General features: G+C 33.6%; 1 pseudogene; it reads left to right on the top strand.

Moving 5' to 3' along the window:
* Positions 1 to 13,682: 13,682 nt before the first annotated feature.
* Positions 13,683 to 18,006, top strand: LOC120137977 (annotated as a pseudogene).
* The last annotated feature ends 294 nt before the right edge of the window (positions 18,007 to 18,300 follow it).

Below are 18,300 nucleotides of genomic sequence, written 5' to 3'. Positions count from 1 at the left end.
CTCAAACTGTGCATGTACACACATCGAACAAGTATTAAATAGATAAGTGGGTATTATCTCCACATGGATTTGAGTGAAATTAAGTAAAGTATGTGCATTTAGACTATAAACAAATAAAGTATAATGGTATAAACAAGGTGATGTAAATGTTGTGGAAAAATAACAAGTGTGGAATGTTGTAACAAAAATGTGAATAAGGGAATGCTATAGCAAAGCTGGATTGAGAATTGGGTTATTAGATAAGACAACGAGACAAACCTCACACAAACAAAGCTCTCAAGAAGGATAAAAGGATGGGTTTATTATGGAATCCTATGTCTTGTCCTCTATAATGGTTAACATTTTCCATTAATTTACTGCTAATTTTTTTGCTAAAGTGTTTCTAAGCTATCTCTAGTAAAAAACTAATAGTGAAAATGCTATAGCAATACCTCTCAGTGTGAACAGAGAAAATTACTATCTATGAAGCTCTACTCCTTTTATTCGTTGAAACTTTATCCTTATCGCTAAGGTGAGTTAGGTTTTGCTTCTGAGCTCCACCCCATTGTTCAAGTCGATCTAAGCATAAATCTCTCGATATCGAGCATTAAACATAGATAAATGCTATCTCTTGAAAACTCTTACAAATCCACGCGTTAAAATAATGAACGAAACAAGTATTAAAGCTGGAAAAATACTAAACCATCCATTCAAACAAAAACATCATCATTCACAATAAACCCACGCCAAATAAAGTTGGTTCATGGCAGGGTAAATATAATCCATCATCATTTGTTTCATTACAACCCAACAAAGATAAATAAAAGTTAAGAGCAACTAAAAGAGAAGGAAAACTCCAATGAGATTGAAGGAATGCGATGACACCATGGAACGAAGCTATATGAATCAAGAAAAAGCGATCATTTTATATCTTTGCTCTATTTTCGTTACACACCAATGAGAAAAAAGGGGCAAATGTAATACCCAATTATCTTCCGACCTACTTTTTTCAAGACCAAACATTTTTATTGAAGTTGATTTTGAATCATGAAACATTAGCCGATTTGCAACAGATTTTCAAGCGATATTTGTGCATTTCCAAGGAATGATGTTTTCTTTAAGTATGAGTAGCTTTCAGTTATCTTTTCAATGCATTTTGAAATACCTCAATTGGACATCGGGAACTCAAGATATTGCTTATTTTAGCAACGATAACGTGTGGAGAAAATTGGATATCAGTCCAAATAAGGGTTAGCAAAACGCGACTCGAATTGAAAAATCAATTTTTTTTAATTTTGAGTTATTCGAGTCGATTTATTCAAGTTATTCAAGTCAAATCAAATTATCAATTTGGTTTTCGAGTTCAAGTTGAAATTTTGAAATACTCGAAAAACTAAATATTGACTAAGTATTTTAATATTTTATGACTTAATCCCTGATTTCATTATTCCTTCAATTCATCATTTATTTTAACTCTATTTTTACAAAATTTGAACCAAAAGTTCCTACCCATCTTAGACAAAATATTTACTTTCAATTCATCTTTTTGATAACAAATTTTCTAATTTTCAATTTAGTTCCTCATTTTTTTATAATTTCCTTATTTCTTCAATTCATCCTTTATTTTAAGCCTATTGTTTTTTAACAAATTTGAACCAATGCTCCTAAACCATCATAGAATACATAGGTACTCTAAATTCCTCTTTTTGATGACAAATTTTCTATTTTTCAATTTAGTCCGTTAACATTTTATAATTTCCTTATTTCTTCAATTCATCCTTTATTTTAAGTATATTTTTACCAAATTTGAACCACATGCTCTTAAACCATTGTAGAATACATATGTACTTTCAATTTCTATTTTTGATAAATAGTTTTATATTTTTCAATTTGGTCCGTCAACTTTTTATAATTTCCTTATTTCTTCAATTCATCATTTAGTTTAAGTTTGTTTTTACCAAATTTGAACCACATGCTCTTGAACCATCGTAGAATACATATTTACTTTCAATTCCTCTTTTTGATAAAATTTTTTATTTTTCAATTTAGTCCCTCAATTTTTCATAATTTCCTCATTTCTTCAATTCATCCTTATTTTAAGTCGGTTTTTACCAAAAAATGAACCACATGCTCATATACCAGAATACAATACCTATGTAACTTCAACTCTTATGGTTTTACTAAAAATGTAATCTATATATTTTTATTTAGTCCCTTAACTTTGTATTTTAATCAATTTGGTCTTTTAACTACAATTGTTTTCAAATTCTTTATTCCCATCAATTCTTTATCTCCTTTATACACTCATCAATATTTTACCCTCAAAATATTTTCTTCAAAATATAAAAAATATGAATATATTTCATAATTTAAGATTTTATTTGATATATTAAATAGAATTTTAATGTGAAAACAATATAAAATATCTATATCTTATATGGTTAGAGAAACTTAAAAAATTAGAAGAAATCCTTGTCAGAATACTATAAATACTTATAATAAAATTAGTACATAAACTCGAATAACTCAACTCAAATTTCTTAAACTCGAATCCACTTGAAAAAAATTCAAGTTATGTTTGAGTTGTAAAATAAGACTTGTCATCTTGAATAAATCAAAATTTTTGACTTGACTCGGCTCGATTGAATGCTCACCCATAGGTCCAAATACAAGATTTTTAATTTATTATGAATTTTCAATAATTTTTTTAAAATTTATAATTAAATTCAGGTTTATACTTTGCATAATGCATTTAGGGTAATTTAAGATCTTTCTATTATTTTAGTATTTTTTATTTTAATTATCATATTTAACATTAATTAAAAGATGCTAGAGTTTTCACTTTTAGGATTTTTGAGAGCCTATAAATCGACACTCATTTTATGTAAAGAGATTTTTGTGTGTGTGGAGAAAATGGGAACCACCCAAATATTTTAATTTGAGAATACCAACAAGAAAAGATAACTTCTTTGTTAAAGGTAATTTTTTATTTATTTTTTCTTATTTTTCTTTTGTTCTTATTGTTTCGATCGATTTTGAACTTGCTTTTGTTTTCTTTTTTAGGCAAAAAGGCTTCCAAGGTCCTTGAACTTTCCCAAAAAAAAAAAACAATGTGGCCCTCATCCTTTTTTTGGGATCAATGTGGCCCTCCAACTCGAAAAAAAACCCAATATGACCCTTTGACCAACATGAAATGCAACAAACCAATATCAGACACGAAAAAGAACCCTTTGACACTATGTGAAAATATATTTTACATAAAAGAACCCTAATTCTCATGTACACCAAAAAAGGGTTGGAAGTATGTTGGTTGTCTTTTTCAATCCAAAAATCAAGAAGCAGACACGATTGTAACATTGTAGTTACCTTGGACCAACAACGATGGCGAGGAGAAATGGGAGTTGGGAAGCGATGACATGAAGAAACACAAAAAAAAGGAAAATAGGGAGATGGGCGTCACACCGGTGATATATAGAAGGAAGATAGGTTTTGCGTTTAAAATAAATGGGTTAAGTACAACCATAGTCCTGTAGTCTTTAGGGTTTTTAAAATAAAAAACTTATAGAGTTTAGTGACCAAAATATAATGGAAGAAAATTATTAAGTGATTAATGGTGTAATTTACCCAATTTATAATAGTAGGAATTAACGAAACCGTTGGTCAATGAAGAAAACGTTCACCAAAGGGCCACATTGGGTTCTTTTTCGAGTTAGAGGGCCGCATTTATCTAAAAAAATAGGATGAGAGCCACATTGGTTTGTTTTTGGAAAGTTTAAGGACTTTGGGTGCCTTTTTTCCTTTTTTAAAAAAAATCTATCGGAGGAGAGAAAAACGAGGAATAATGAAAATGTTTTTGAATAGATTTTTAAATCTAGCATTCCTTGAGGTTTCTCAGTGAAATCGATATTTTTTCTTTTATTTTTCTTCTTACTTTATTTGTTATTGTTTCGCTAATTACGATCTTGCTTTTTGAAAATCTTGTCGATGAGAGAAAAACGATGAAAGAAGAAAATGGTTTTCTTTGTAGATTTACCTTTCTTTGAGTTTTCTCGATGAAAACTAATAATCAATCCTAATGAAGAAATATTTAAAAAAATAGGTTTACTCTCCAATTAAATGACCCAATAATCCTTCTCGGATCCTTATAGAATTTGTATATTTTCACTTCTATTTTATATTCTCAGACCCAAATCGTGGGTGAAAAAAGGGGGGTTTCGAAGTTTTCGAACCTAGATCTAGCCTCCCCGAGGCATTTTTAAAAAAACAACGCTTATATTTTAAAAGGGGAGAGGACGGGCTTTCGGATGATATTTTTTTTATTTTGCCACCGATGACCGGAGGTCAGTGCCGATTAACGGTGATCGACAAGGCACCATGTGGCCGATTTCTGGAAATTACGCGGCGTGTTTATCCGCCTGATGAACACATGAACAAAACAAAGAAAATGGGGTTTTGTTTTTGATCCAAATGAGGTAAGTGAGGAATTATAAAAAATGTTTATGAAAAGTGGGTTATATACATGACCCATGGACCCTGGTGACCTGCGCGTCGACCCGACCCGTGGGAAGGATCCACGTGTTTTCTTAAATAAAAGGGGGAAATTCGTTTTTGGTCCCCCTTCTTTTTAACATTTTATTTTGACCTCGAATTTTGCTTTTGCACCAATTTCCTTTTTAATTTGGCCTTTTAATTTTGATTTTATTCTAAATTAGCCTTTCTTTTAAAATTATTATTATATTTGTCATATTTGTTTACAATATATATATATCTATTATTTTATTTATTTATTATTTTTATATATTATTTTTATCATATTTTTAGATATTTTATTTATGTGTATATATATTATTTTTTATTTTTCCATGTGTTTTGTATATATATATATATATATATAGTTTTTTCCCTTTCTAAATATTACTATATACATATTTTTATTTCCTTCTTATTTTCATTATTTATTTATTTTTTTTCTCTTCTTCATTTTATTTACTTTGCCTTTATTTCATTTGTTTTTATTTGCTTCATATTTTATTTATTTTTATTTTCTTCTTGTTCTTATTTATTTACCATTTATTCTTCATGTTGTTTATTTCTTTATTTTTATTTCTTTTCCTTATTGTTATTTCTTTTATGTTGTTTATTCTTTTTCTTTGCTTTAACTTATCTATTTACATTACCTTTTTTTTTCCTCTAACTCGTTCTCGACTTTTAAAGGGTACACTTTCAAATCTATCAGATATAAGTAATTGGGATCGTATTTTTACCTTTTAATTTAAACTTTCGATTTTCTTAATTAAAGACAACTGGAAATTACGTAGTACTGAAAGGGCAGTTTAAGGGTGCTAACCCTTCATTGACTGTAATCGACTCCTGAATCTGACACATCTTTGGTAAGACGCAGATCAGGTAAGAAATAAGGTATCTGATCAACCCATCTGTTTAAAAAAATTGATCGGTGGCGGCTCTAACCATATTTTTCAAGTCGAAGCCCAATTTCGAGCCCACCCGAAAGACGGTTCCGACAGCTTGGCGACTCCGCTGGGGACAGGTAAGTGAGTCAGGCTAAGGTAATTTCTAGTTGTCTTTTTAATGAAAATGGTAAGTTTAAATTTTAAGGTAACTTTTCGATCCTTTTTACTTACTTTTGATTATTTTTTCAAATAAATAGTTGTACTGATTATTTCTTTCAGTGGTTTTAGCTTGTCAAACGTGTTTTTCATCTAAGGCTCTATACCCGAGCTCTGAACCCTGTTTAAGTGGTGGTAAAAGAGACACCTTCATGAGAATTTATTCTCCGTACGAGCCTAGCAAGTAGCCTTCGGGATTCATATACCTTATGTTTTCGTGTGAATTTATTCACCGTGTGGGCATAAGGGAATGTATCCTCTCGAGTTTAACTTAGTCCACAAAAGTTTGTAATGGGCTTAAGGCTAAGGGTATGGTAAGCCCAAGGGGGCACCAGCAAGGAGAACTCGGGTACCTTTTTTTAGAACCTAAACCGGGAGACTATGGGGAATTAGAGCCTACCCCAAAACTTTATTTCAAACCCTAGGCTATTTTGAATTCATTTCCTTCCTTATTTTATATTCAAAGCACGTGAACTAGAAATCTATGTTGTTAGGACTTGTTAAAAATCAACTTACGGGATAGAGATCATGTCCGAGTAGGAATAATAAGCATGTGGGGTAGATATCATGTGGTGTAGGACCTTTTATTTTCATGATTGTTTTGATTATTATCTTTATCTCACTAACTCTTTTCATTTTTGTTTTCTTTATTTTATTTTTATCATTTGCATCATTCAAAAGAGGTGTTGATCCACCAAAAACGTGTTCGTTGAACGTAAATAATATGAATTAATGGACAAAAGGGGTTATAATACAAGAGATGAAAAAGCTCAAAAGTCTAGCTATGGTCAGAAAAGACTCGGAATGGACAGGGTTTACACCAAGCACGTAAAAAAGTCAACTTTTCAAAAACGAGATGGCGAAAGTTGTAGGGGCAAGACAAGAAAAAGGTTACTGGCCAGAGAGTCCTTTCGAAGACTACGAGAACAAGATGGCGAAACCCTAGCTGAGTTGGATGCCATTGCTGACGAATTCAAGAAACAAACAAATGAACTTCAGATAACTCTTAACGATGGAGGTTTCAATGGCGTTTCCGTTAGGAAATAGACTCAACAGAGAGTGAAAGCCAGAGATGCAACCATTCGAGACTTATTAGGAAGGGTACAAAAAGAAGCTCGTCACCTACATGGTTTAGCCAGAGAAGCCGGAGCGATTTGACAGGTTATTTAACTCAACCTGTCAAAAGTTGTTCGAGGTCTATACCTTTAAAATGTTTTTTTATCTCTTAATACGTAACACTTTTGTCCCCAATAAGGACTATTTATAATAACATACATATTTTTGGATCAACGTCTCGAACATTTCATGCATCATGCATTTAGACATATTTTGCATTTTGTTATTTTCATTTCTTTGCATTCACATTAACTAACAGAAGAATGTCTCATCAAAAGGAACAAATAATGGATACACCACCTCAAGCATTGTACACATCCATTCGCATAACACCCGCTTGAAAAAGAAGAAGATGGAAGCAAAAATTGCTCAACTCGAGGAAAATATGCTGAAGTTACAAAGAGAGCTAGAAGCTAAGATAAACCAGAGGAGTCTGAGTACACTGGATACAATCCTGAAAAGCCAAGAGTCCTTGGTCGATCAAATTATGGAAAGTTATCCGGTTTATAACAAGCAAGTGCACCAGGGGAAGGTGCGTCCGAGGGGGTAACTATACCACCGACCCCACAAGTAGTTATCTCACCCGGGATCTTACAGACTACAAGGGGACTCATCTGCAACAAAAAGAAAAGCCCTATCTGCTGCAAAGATGCAAACTTCCACAACCAATCCTGACAACTATCCGGGTGATTACCATATCCTGGATTTTGATGAGGAAGATAAAGCGAAGAAGATGGAGGAAAAATTAAGATGCTAAAGATCATATGAACATGGTTAAAAGAGACCATGATTACTATAGAGTAGATGCAATGGAGCTTAGACTGGTCCCATATTTGATACTTCCACCGAAGTTCAAAGTCCCCAATTTAAAAATATGTTGAAAACAGTTGCCCCTTGGCCACATAACGATGTTCTGGTGAAAAATGACAGGGTATGTGGGAAATGATCAACTCCTATTCATTGCTTCCAGGAGAGCTTGTCCGGTTCAGCTATCCGATGGTACAATCAGTTGAACCGATCTCATATCAAGATATGAAAAGACTTGGCTAAATCTTCTTGGAGCTGTACAAGCATATTAATAATATGAGACCAGACCGAGTTATGCTGCAAAGCCTGGAGAAGAAGCATAACGAGAGTTTTCGATAATACGCACATAGATGGAGGGATTTGGCTGTACAAGTTTATCAACCATTGGATGAAAAGGAAACTAGGAAGCTCTTTGTGTATACTTTGAGAGCCCCTTACTTCGGGCACCTGGTTGTAATCACATCAGGGAGCATTTCGGAATTAGTTATTGCCGGTGAGATGATCGAGTTGGCCATAAAACAAGTCAAAATTGCTGGAGATGAATCAAGCAAGAAGCCTCCAATGAAGAAAGATAGAAAGATCAATAACGTTAACACCTACAGTGCCAACAAAGGTGTTACGATATCTGGCACAAAAATAACTGCAGTTGTACCGTTAGGTACTTCTAAACAAAATTAGAGAGAACCTAAGAAGGAAAGGAAATGGAACATTTTGACCCTATTCCCATGATCTACAAAGAGCTATACCAATAACTTTTTGACACCCACATAGTGTCACCATATCTGGTGGAACCCATGAAGCCCCCATACCCTAAGTGGTATGATGAGAATGCTCATTGTGAATATAACGACGGTGTCCCAGGGTACACTATTGAGAACTGTTATGCATTCAAGAGAATCGTGCAGAAGATGCGTGATAAGAACCAGATCTACTTCAATAACTTGGGGGTATCCAAGTGAGGGGGAATATTGTTTCATCATTTGCAACACTTTGTTTGAATTTGTTTTTCATCATTTCTCAAGTTTTTGTAAGGACATTTAAATAAATTTATGTCACTTTAAAGATGGCAACTAATAAATCAAATTTGCAAACGTGTGATTCTTTGAATATCGAATGAATTAAAAAACTCTATAAATGATTCAGAGTTACGGATCTTTGACAAAATAACATGATAAAACAATGACTTTGACCTTAGCCAAGAAGATACACTCAAACACCGTACCATTCTCTTGCAAATAACCAATATAGCTTTCTCCTCTTATAAGGGAAAAAAAGAGGCTTGGTATTTAGGTGTGCATAGGTGCGGGCAACATGGGGCATCTTTGTCATATGAATTTACTATACTTTTTGTTTAAGATGTTCAATGAAGGGCATGATCTTTACAGATGGAATAGACGAGTAGGTGAATCTAGTTTAGGTCAGTTGCTTGCAAATTGAACTCTAAAGATGAAATTTTTGACTTTCAACAAACACCTAGACTATAACAGGTTCTTCTTGACAATCTTAAGAAATTAATTCCGTAAAAGCTGAGCTATTCCACTAACGATATTGGTTATAGAGGAAACTCGAAAGTCCTGGCTTTATGAATAGATTGCATTCAAACCATGACATTGTTCGGACACTTGGCAACTTGGTGTTTTCTCTACTATTATTGTCAGGCCAAAGACTTTGTGATGAGATAAACCCTTCAGTTAACCTGATAAAAGTGATTATAATATCAAGTTGTCCCTCTAAAGTAATTGGTTAAACGCCCCGCTTTATGGATTCGGCTAGCCAGACAACGAAAAATTAAATCAAATTTATCTAAGCAAGAAATTTTCGGTAATGATGGACTAAGGGAGTTAAGGAACACCTGTTATAGTCAATTCCACATGAGCACTCAAGAATTTCATTTTTAGACCGATATATTTGCACTACCTTTGTTAGAGGAGCCTACGAAGCTTGAACAAATGGAGGATCTCAAAGGACCGAAATAGAAGGTCTAGTAATTGATCATGCTAGTTATGTCATTTTGTCCACATTATAATTAAAATGCCAAGCCAAGAAAATGGCATGTTGCAAAGACCGAGAAAAATAACATTTTTTTATGGCTGAAACCTTAGAAATTAGGAAGCCATCCTGGAGCCAACTCATCAATTCAGATATTTGTCAAAGAACTATAACTCTAAAATCATTGAAAGATCTATTGATTCCTTTGATATACTTTGAACTCATGTTTATGATTTGATTCGATCGCGAGCCTGAATTAAGGAGCAATATTTTTCAAATTTTTTATACACTCATATCATTTTCCCTCCTAAAATAAGAGAAATGATAAAAACATTTTCAAACGGGACAGTCTCAAATATGAAAGGTCCTTTAAGCTAAAACCCGAGAAGAAAATGGGGCACGATCAATTCCGAAGACCATATCGGTAGACAAAGCACGAGACTCCACCCAGGAGATAAAACAAGAGTTAATTCATATTGCATGCATCTTAGACATACTTAAGAGCATCACATTCATCATTTTTGCATAATAATTTTTTAGCTTTTAGAGTCAATTTCAACTTCACAATGAAGGATATTGGACTCAACAAACAACGTTCCAGTTTCATTCAGAGTCAATTTCAACTTCACAGAGAAGGATATTGGACTTAACAAATAACTTTCCAGTTTCATCCATAGTCAATTTCAACTTCACGGCAAATGATCTTGGACTCGAAACAACACAAGATTGGATTTCAACTTCACAACGAAGTATATCCAATTCAAAGCTCAACTTCATAGCGGAGGGGCGTCTGTCAACAAATAACTTTCCAGTTTTATTCAGAGTCAATTTTAACTTCACGACGAAGGATATTGGACTTAAAAGAAGACAAGATTGGATTTCAACTTCAAAACGAAAGATATCCAATTCAAATCTCAACTTCACAGTGAAAGAGCGTATGACAACAAACAGAGTCAATTTCATTTTCACAGTGAAGGATATTGAACTCGAAGTGACATAATTTACTCGAGATTGGATTTCAACTTCACGACGAAGGATATCCAATTCAAGGCTCAACTTCACAGCGAAGGGGCCATCCATGATTTCAACTTCACGATGAAGGATATCGTGCCCACCAGCAACATTCATCTTTAGATTGGATTTCAAATTCTCGACGAAGGATATCCAATTCAAGGCTCAACTTCACAACGAAGGGGTCATCCATGATTTCAACTTCACGATGAAGGATATCGTGCTCACCAGCAACATTCATCTTTAGATTGGATTTCAACTTCACGACGAAGGATATCCAATTCAAGGCTCAACTTCAAAACGAAGGGGCCATCCACGATTTCAACTTCACGACGAAGGATATCGTGCTCACCAACAACATTCATCTTTAGATTAGATTTCAACTTCACGATGAAGGATATCCAATTCAAGGCTCAACTTCACAACGAAGGGGTCATCCACGATTTCAACTTCATGACGAAGGATATCGTGCCCACTAGCAACATCCATCTCTAGATTGGATTTTGACTTCACAACGAAGGATATCCAATTCAAAGCTCAACTTCATAGCGAAGGGGTGTCTGTCAACAAACAACTTTCCAGTTTCATTCAGAGCTAATTTCAAATTCACGGCAAGGATATTGGACTCAAAACAACGTAAGTTGCACAAGATTGGATTTTACAACGAATGATATCCAATTTAAAGCCCAACAAAGTAGCCATCTACGATTTTAACTTCACGACAAAGGATATCGTACCCAAAAGATTGACCCAACTTCACGACGAATGAGTCATCTGTAACACAATAACACTGAAGTCTTCTGGTCAAGTTTCATCTTCACAATGAGTATCTTGAGCTAGAAGATGATTCAGAGGCCACTTGCCAAAAGCTTTGAGTTCGATTTCGACTTCACAACGATGGATATTATGCTTAGAAGTTTCCAGTTTAACTCAACCTCACGGCGAGGGAGTCATTTTGTGATTTAATCCAAATATCAGATTTCAACTCTACGACAAAGGACATTCGATATGGACGAAATTTGTGTCTTTTAATCTTTGCTCTATTTTCGTTACACGGTAATGAGCAGAGAAGGACAGCTGAAGACACTAAATTTTGTCCAATGTTATTTTTCATAACATATTTATAAACTATATTATATAATATATATGTTTATTTATTTATTTGTCTACATGTTACAGGTCCATTACAAAGACCTAGACCCAACAATGGCCCAACAATGATCCATTACAAGCCAGCAGAATGCCCCAGAATGCCCAGTGGTCCAGCATCCCATTACACACCAAACTCAAAACAGTGGGTGACCCGTTTCCAAAACACGCCACCCACTGGAGCAGCCCGAACCGGCCAGGATCTGAATGGGTTAGGGTTTTAAAACCCTAACCCACTTTACTTCCAGCTGCTTCTCACCCCATCATTGCTTCCCTTGTTCGAAGTCCCCATCTCGCACGTCTCTCCTCACACCAATAACCTCGAACCGTCCGACAAACATAAAGCATCACCAACGAACATGAACAAACCACAATATCAGTGTTTTACTAAAAATCAAACACTCTAAAAATAGGGCTTTGTAAGCCCTATAAATTACATGTAATCGAACCCACTCACACACACGATTTTATGCAAGATTACACATAGAAAAATCATGAAAATACAAGAAAATCGCAAGGGTTTGAAATACTTTTATATCTATTCGAAGTGAAAATAATAGGTAAAATTTCTTACCTTGCGTTCATTTTTCTTTGGTTCGCATGTTGCACCATTTTGCTTTCGGTTTAAGAGAAAACCCAAATCGCCGGTGAAAAAAGGGGGGTTTTAAAGTTTTCGAACCTAGATCTTGCCTCCTCGAGGCATTTAAAAAAACAAAGCTTATATTTTGAAAGGGGAGAGACGAGCTTTCGAATGATAATTATTTTTTGATTTTGCTGTCGATGACGACGGCCGACGCCGATCAAAGACGACCGGCGAGACGACATGTGGCTGATTTCTAGAAATTACGGCGGCGTGTTCATCTGCTGATGAACACGCATGAACAAAACAGAGAAAATGGGGTTTTGTTTTTTATCCAAATGAGGTAAGAGAGGAATTATAAAAAATGTTTATGAAAAGTGGATTATATACGTGACCATGGACCCTGGGTGACTCGTGCGTCGACCCGATCCGTGGGAAGTATCCATGTGTTTTCTTAAATAAAAGGAGGAAATTTGTTTTTGGTCCCCCTTCTTTTTAACATTTTATTTTGACCCCCAATTTTGCTTTTGCACCAATTTCTTTTTTAATTTGGCCATTTAATTTTGATTTTATTCTAAATTAGCCTTTTTTTAATTATTATTATATTTGTCATATTTGTTTACGATATATATATATATCTATTATTTTTTTATTTTTTTTATTTTTATATATTATTTTTTGTCATATTTTTAGATATTTTATTTATGTGTATATATTATTTTTTATTTTTCCATGAGTTTTGTTAATATTATATATATATATATATCTAGTTTTTTCCCTTTCTAAATATTACTATATATATTTATTTCCTTCTTATTTTCATTATTTATTTATTTATTTATTTTTTCTCTTCTTCGTTTTATTTACTTTGCCTTTATTTCATTTGTTTTTATTTGCTTCATATTTTATTTATTTATTTTTATTTTCTTCTTGTTCTTATTTATTTATTTATTTACCATATATTCTTCATGTTGTTTATTTCTTTATTTTTATTTCTTTTCCTTATGGTTATTTCTTTTATATTGTTTATCCTTTTTCTTTGCTTTATCTTATCTATTTACATTACCCTTTTTATTTTCTTTAACACGTTCTCGACTTTTAAAGGGTACACTTTCAAATCTATCAGAGATAAGTAATTGGGATCGTATTTATACCTTTTAATTTAAACTTTCGATTTTCTTAATTAAAGACAACTGGAATTATATAGTACCGAAAGAGATTTCAAGGGTGCTAACCCTTCCTTGATTGTAACCGACTCCCGAATCCGACACATCTTTCGTAATACGCAGCTCAGGTAAAAAATAAGGTATCCGATCAACCCATTTGTTTTAAATAAATGATCGGTGGTGGCTCCAACCACATTTTCAAGTCGAAACCTAATTTCGAGTCCACCCGAAAGACGATTTCGACAGGTTTAGAAGTTGATGGCAAAGATGGTGCATAATGGGTCTGAGGCCCTTGTTATGGAGGCTTCTTCTGAAGGACTGTCCGTCGACAGATGTAGGGAGGTTGATTTCAACATTGAAGTGTTTACTAATTTTACCAGGGACAATTTGGATTTCCATGGGACTATGGAAGAGTACAAGAAATCGAAAGCCTAGTTGTTTCCGAGGATGGTGGATCCCGATAGGCACTGCAAAGTCGTTAACATCGATGAACCAAATTCGGATTTCTTTATCGCCCAAGGCAATCCTGAAGTCCCTCCGGTGACTTTTGCAATCGACAACAAGAATGCTGGTGTTCATGCCCTGAACTACGAGCTGTCCTTGAGTGGGACTTGGATCTCGGTTAATAAACCATATGGGGTATTGGAGATTTCGTCTAGTTTGCTAGGAAGGCAAAATTCTATAATATTCTTCGAACCGTGGCTGTCGGGACTGCAGTAGGGGCACCCTTGGACGATATCGGTCGAGGGATCGAAAATCTCGATGCTGTTCCCGGAAGGTGCGAGGTAATAGATGAAGGGCAACCATTTGGAGTGCTCACACTTCTGATGCAGTTTCTAGTCGCTTAATTTTGTAAGGGAGCTTGCACCAAAGAGGATTATTACTGGTATGCTTCTCAAATGAAATCACTTCATTATCTTTTTCTTTTGTTTAATCTAACTAATTATGTCATTTTGGACTAGTTTTTGGCTGTGGAGGGGATAGGAACCAAGATAAAAGACCTATTATGACCAAAATATCAACCGATAAAAGTGAAGTGACGATTCTTACATCTGATAATCCCAAGAATGAAGATCCATATAAGTAAAACAAATACACTAAAAATCATCATGATTTGCTGAGAAACATGATGCTAATTAACTCTCGTTTATGTTCGATCAGTCAACATCATGTTAGTCGGCGTGGGACGGACCGTGCAGGATTACGTGAGATATTAAGAAAATATTACCATGCACCAGTATCAAATGGTCAACTCTTTGTGCATCAGAATAGGCGGGTGGCTATACGTAAAGCCATTGCAATGGGTGAAGCAGGCGATATGATTGTAGGTTTTCTATGTTTTTTTTAAAAAATAAATCGTTATAACAACATGCATATTGATCAATGACATTTTCGTGACCCTGCTAATTTAATCTACTGTCCGTTGCAGGTGATTGCGGGTAAAGGCCACGAAACATATCTAGTTCAAGGTGATGAAAAAGAGTTCTTCGATGATCGAGAGGAATGCCATGACGCATTGAAATTAAGATACGGCAAGCAGGATTAGGGCACCATGGCCTTAGGTTCATCTTCATTCTCTATTAGTCATCGAATAGCTTTGTTTTTTTTACCAATGTTCTAATCTTAAAGATGACATTGTAGACGTAGACTGGACAATTGAGGATTCTGTGTGTTTATGTAGATATTTAACTTTGAAATAAATAAAAGAGGATGAGATGTACCTTTCAATTATTTCCATTTCACCGGAAAAAACATGTGGTATAAGGGGCATTACTAATTTCATGTTTGATTTGCAGTGATTTTTTCAGGAGAAAAAATTACTATAAATGTTCTTTTTATTAAAAAAATGCTGATAATGTATGTCAAATATTATCCAATTAAACACTATTACAATTGTAGTAATGAGTTTTCTTCATTTGAAGTTTTTATCATATATTTTCATTTACATAATTAATTATTTAAAATATAAATTTATCAAACATTTTTATTCTATATTAATTTAATAATTATTTATATTTAAATAATATTTTAATATTAAACTCATTAAGTACCTTTAATAATAAAATATAATGTTATTCTTCTAGAGGAATTGAGTTTGACTAACAATGTCTGTGGTGCATGCGTGCGTTGCCAATATATTAAAAAGGATTTGAACAAGTATTATCTTATAATCACTAAATATTGTTTAAAAAATAATAGTGTAATATTTAACCTGTTTTTATTAATATTATTTAATAAAAAGATACATAAGCAATTTTATTTTTCTAATAAACATGCATATTTTTAAAGGATAGGTTTTAATTATATTTTTTAAAATGTGTAGATTATATTAGTCATAAAGGGTATCATTTAGACCAATGTTAGATATACATTCAAGATAACCATAAGTAAAATATAACGACGAACGACTAGCGATAGATCGATGAGCAACAATTCAAATAGTTGAGGCAACAACATATAGAGACGGATCACTCCAATATCTTTGAACACCAGACAAAGGAAAAGAACCCATACATATATCTAAAATCCAACGAAATATCATATACAAATGAATGAAGAAACTATAAATAAAAAAAAAGCAACAAAAAAATCTTATAGAATCACATACAAAAAGAAAAAGAAAAGAAAACCAATAAAATAAATCTGCATTTAAAACCAAAAAAATCTATGGTCATTATCTTTGTAGACATTCATCTTTGTTTGGAATTAAATTTGAACACTTAATTTTATTTTAATTATGATTAATTTTAGTTAATAATATATGTGTATATTAAATATAAAAAATTATTAACATTTTATTCTTCATATTACATATATTACAAGACATAATTTGCAGACCCCATTAAGAGGAAGCTCGATTATGAAACCCAAGCACAAGCTAGCCTAACAAGCCCATCCACTTTAAGCCATGAAGAAACCTAGCAGATGAAGGGTTCTCTAGTGCTGCCAAGACAGTTAACCACCAATAGGAGACCAGCACGCGTAACCCACGCACTAATGTATCAACTTTCTCACGGGTCTACGTGGCTTTGTCCATATTCTTATCCGACCATTTTTACACAAAGGGGATTTTTTTGTATATAAATTTCATGTAATGCAAAGGGAGCAGGGGGAATGCGGGAATGGTGATGAACAAACCATTTTGTAATTCAAAAAAATCAAGAAATAAAGAGAATATTTTTCTCTACGATCTACTGTGCAAGCATGTTCTTTAGATAGATGTATCCTTAATTAATTCATTTAGTTTAATTAAATCAATAATTGATTGTTTAATTGCATCATTTGATTTTAAAAAAATAAAGATAATATTCATTTATTAGGGTTTGATAGTGTATCATCAGGTTATGCTTGGGGTGATCATTATTATTTTCCGAAATAAATCAACATATTTTTTTTAATTCTTACATCATGATTTCAAGAATAAGACAATATTTATTTAATATGGTTAACGGTAAACCTCATCTCATGCCGTAGGGTAATAATTATTAATTCCAAATTAAATAAATACCTTTTCAAATTTATATGCATAATATATTAAATAAAATATCAAACTCATAATTTTGAATTTTAAAAAAAGGGTAATCATCGAGGTACCAATTTTGGACGATATGAGGGTGTTAATCATTCTCCGCACGTAATCGACTCTTGAACCTATTTTCTGATTTTGCACATTGAAATCGGTATATTAGTAAAATTAATTTGTATTACAATTACTTGATTTTATGTGGTTCAATCCCCACTTAAAAAATTATTGATGAGTCAGCAACAATGGTGCCCATGCTGCTCGTGCTACTGCGTATGCATACTTAGCTTGCATGGTGTTGTTAGTAAAGTAGATAGGAGCTTCTTGAAGTTGTTAGTGGTAGTTAGGGTTGCTAGTATCAGTTGTGAAGTCTGTTAGGCTTGTATTAGACATTAGAAGCTGTATATAAACAACCAAAGTTTTGTATTCGATATATAGTTTTTACACAGTCAATATACAGGTGTGATACTTTCTTTACTGGATACTTACTGCTCATCTCTTCTTCATACTCACCTTGCTATTGATGGCCCCTTTCTCACATGGTATCATTTGCTAACAGATCCTGATGTCGTTTACTCTTCCGTTGTTGCGCCGACGATTGAGTTCTTTTTCTCTCAAGCTGTAGCTACTGTAGACTTCATCATTTTTTCGCTGTTCTCACAAGCGGATGTCATTGTTAATAACTGTCTTCTTGACATGTACGTGAAATGTGGGTGTATAGAATTAGTCGGAAAGCTGTTCGATCATATGTATGAGAAAATTGTCGCATCATTGACAATAATGATATCAGGTTACTGCCATAATGGGCTAGCTGATGAAGGGATAACCACTTTCATTCAGATACTGGAGAATGAGCACCCCAATGAATTCACGCTAGTAGGTGCTTTACAAATTGTTTCCGAAAATTGCAATTCTGGATTCATTTGTATTCTACACGGTTACATTACCAAGGGTGGATTTCTAAAGGATAATTTTTTGCAGAACTCTTTGATTGGCGCATATGCAAAATCTGGGATTTTATCAGATGCGGTTAAGCTTCTTGAGAGATTAAGTTCTTGAGATGTTGTTTCTTGGACTTTTATTATTTCAAGTTCTGTGCGACGTGGATCCATGCATGAAGCGCTTCTAGTTTTCTTTAGGATGAAAGAAGATGGGGTTGCACCTAACGAGGTGATAATTATGAGCATTTTACATGCATGTTCCTTTATTAAATGACTAAGGATATTGCAGTGGGTTCATGGCTTGGTGTCAAAATTGGGGTGGCATCAACATGAAGTTGTATTGAATTCTATAGTTGAGACGTACGTAACTAATGGCCACTTCACTGAGTTGCAGCAGAGTTCTGTCTTTGTA

Source organism: Hibiscus syriacus, unplaced genomic scaffold (assembly GCF_006381635.1).
Source record: "Hibiscus syriacus cultivar Baekdansim isolate YM2019G1 unplaced genomic scaffold, ASM638163v2 tig00002193_pilon, whole genome shotgun sequence".
NCBI lineage: Eukaryota > Viridiplantae > Streptophyta > Magnoliopsida > Malvales > Malvaceae > Hibiscus > Hibiscus syriacus.
This window is presented reverse-complemented; position numbering and strand designations above follow the sequence as displayed.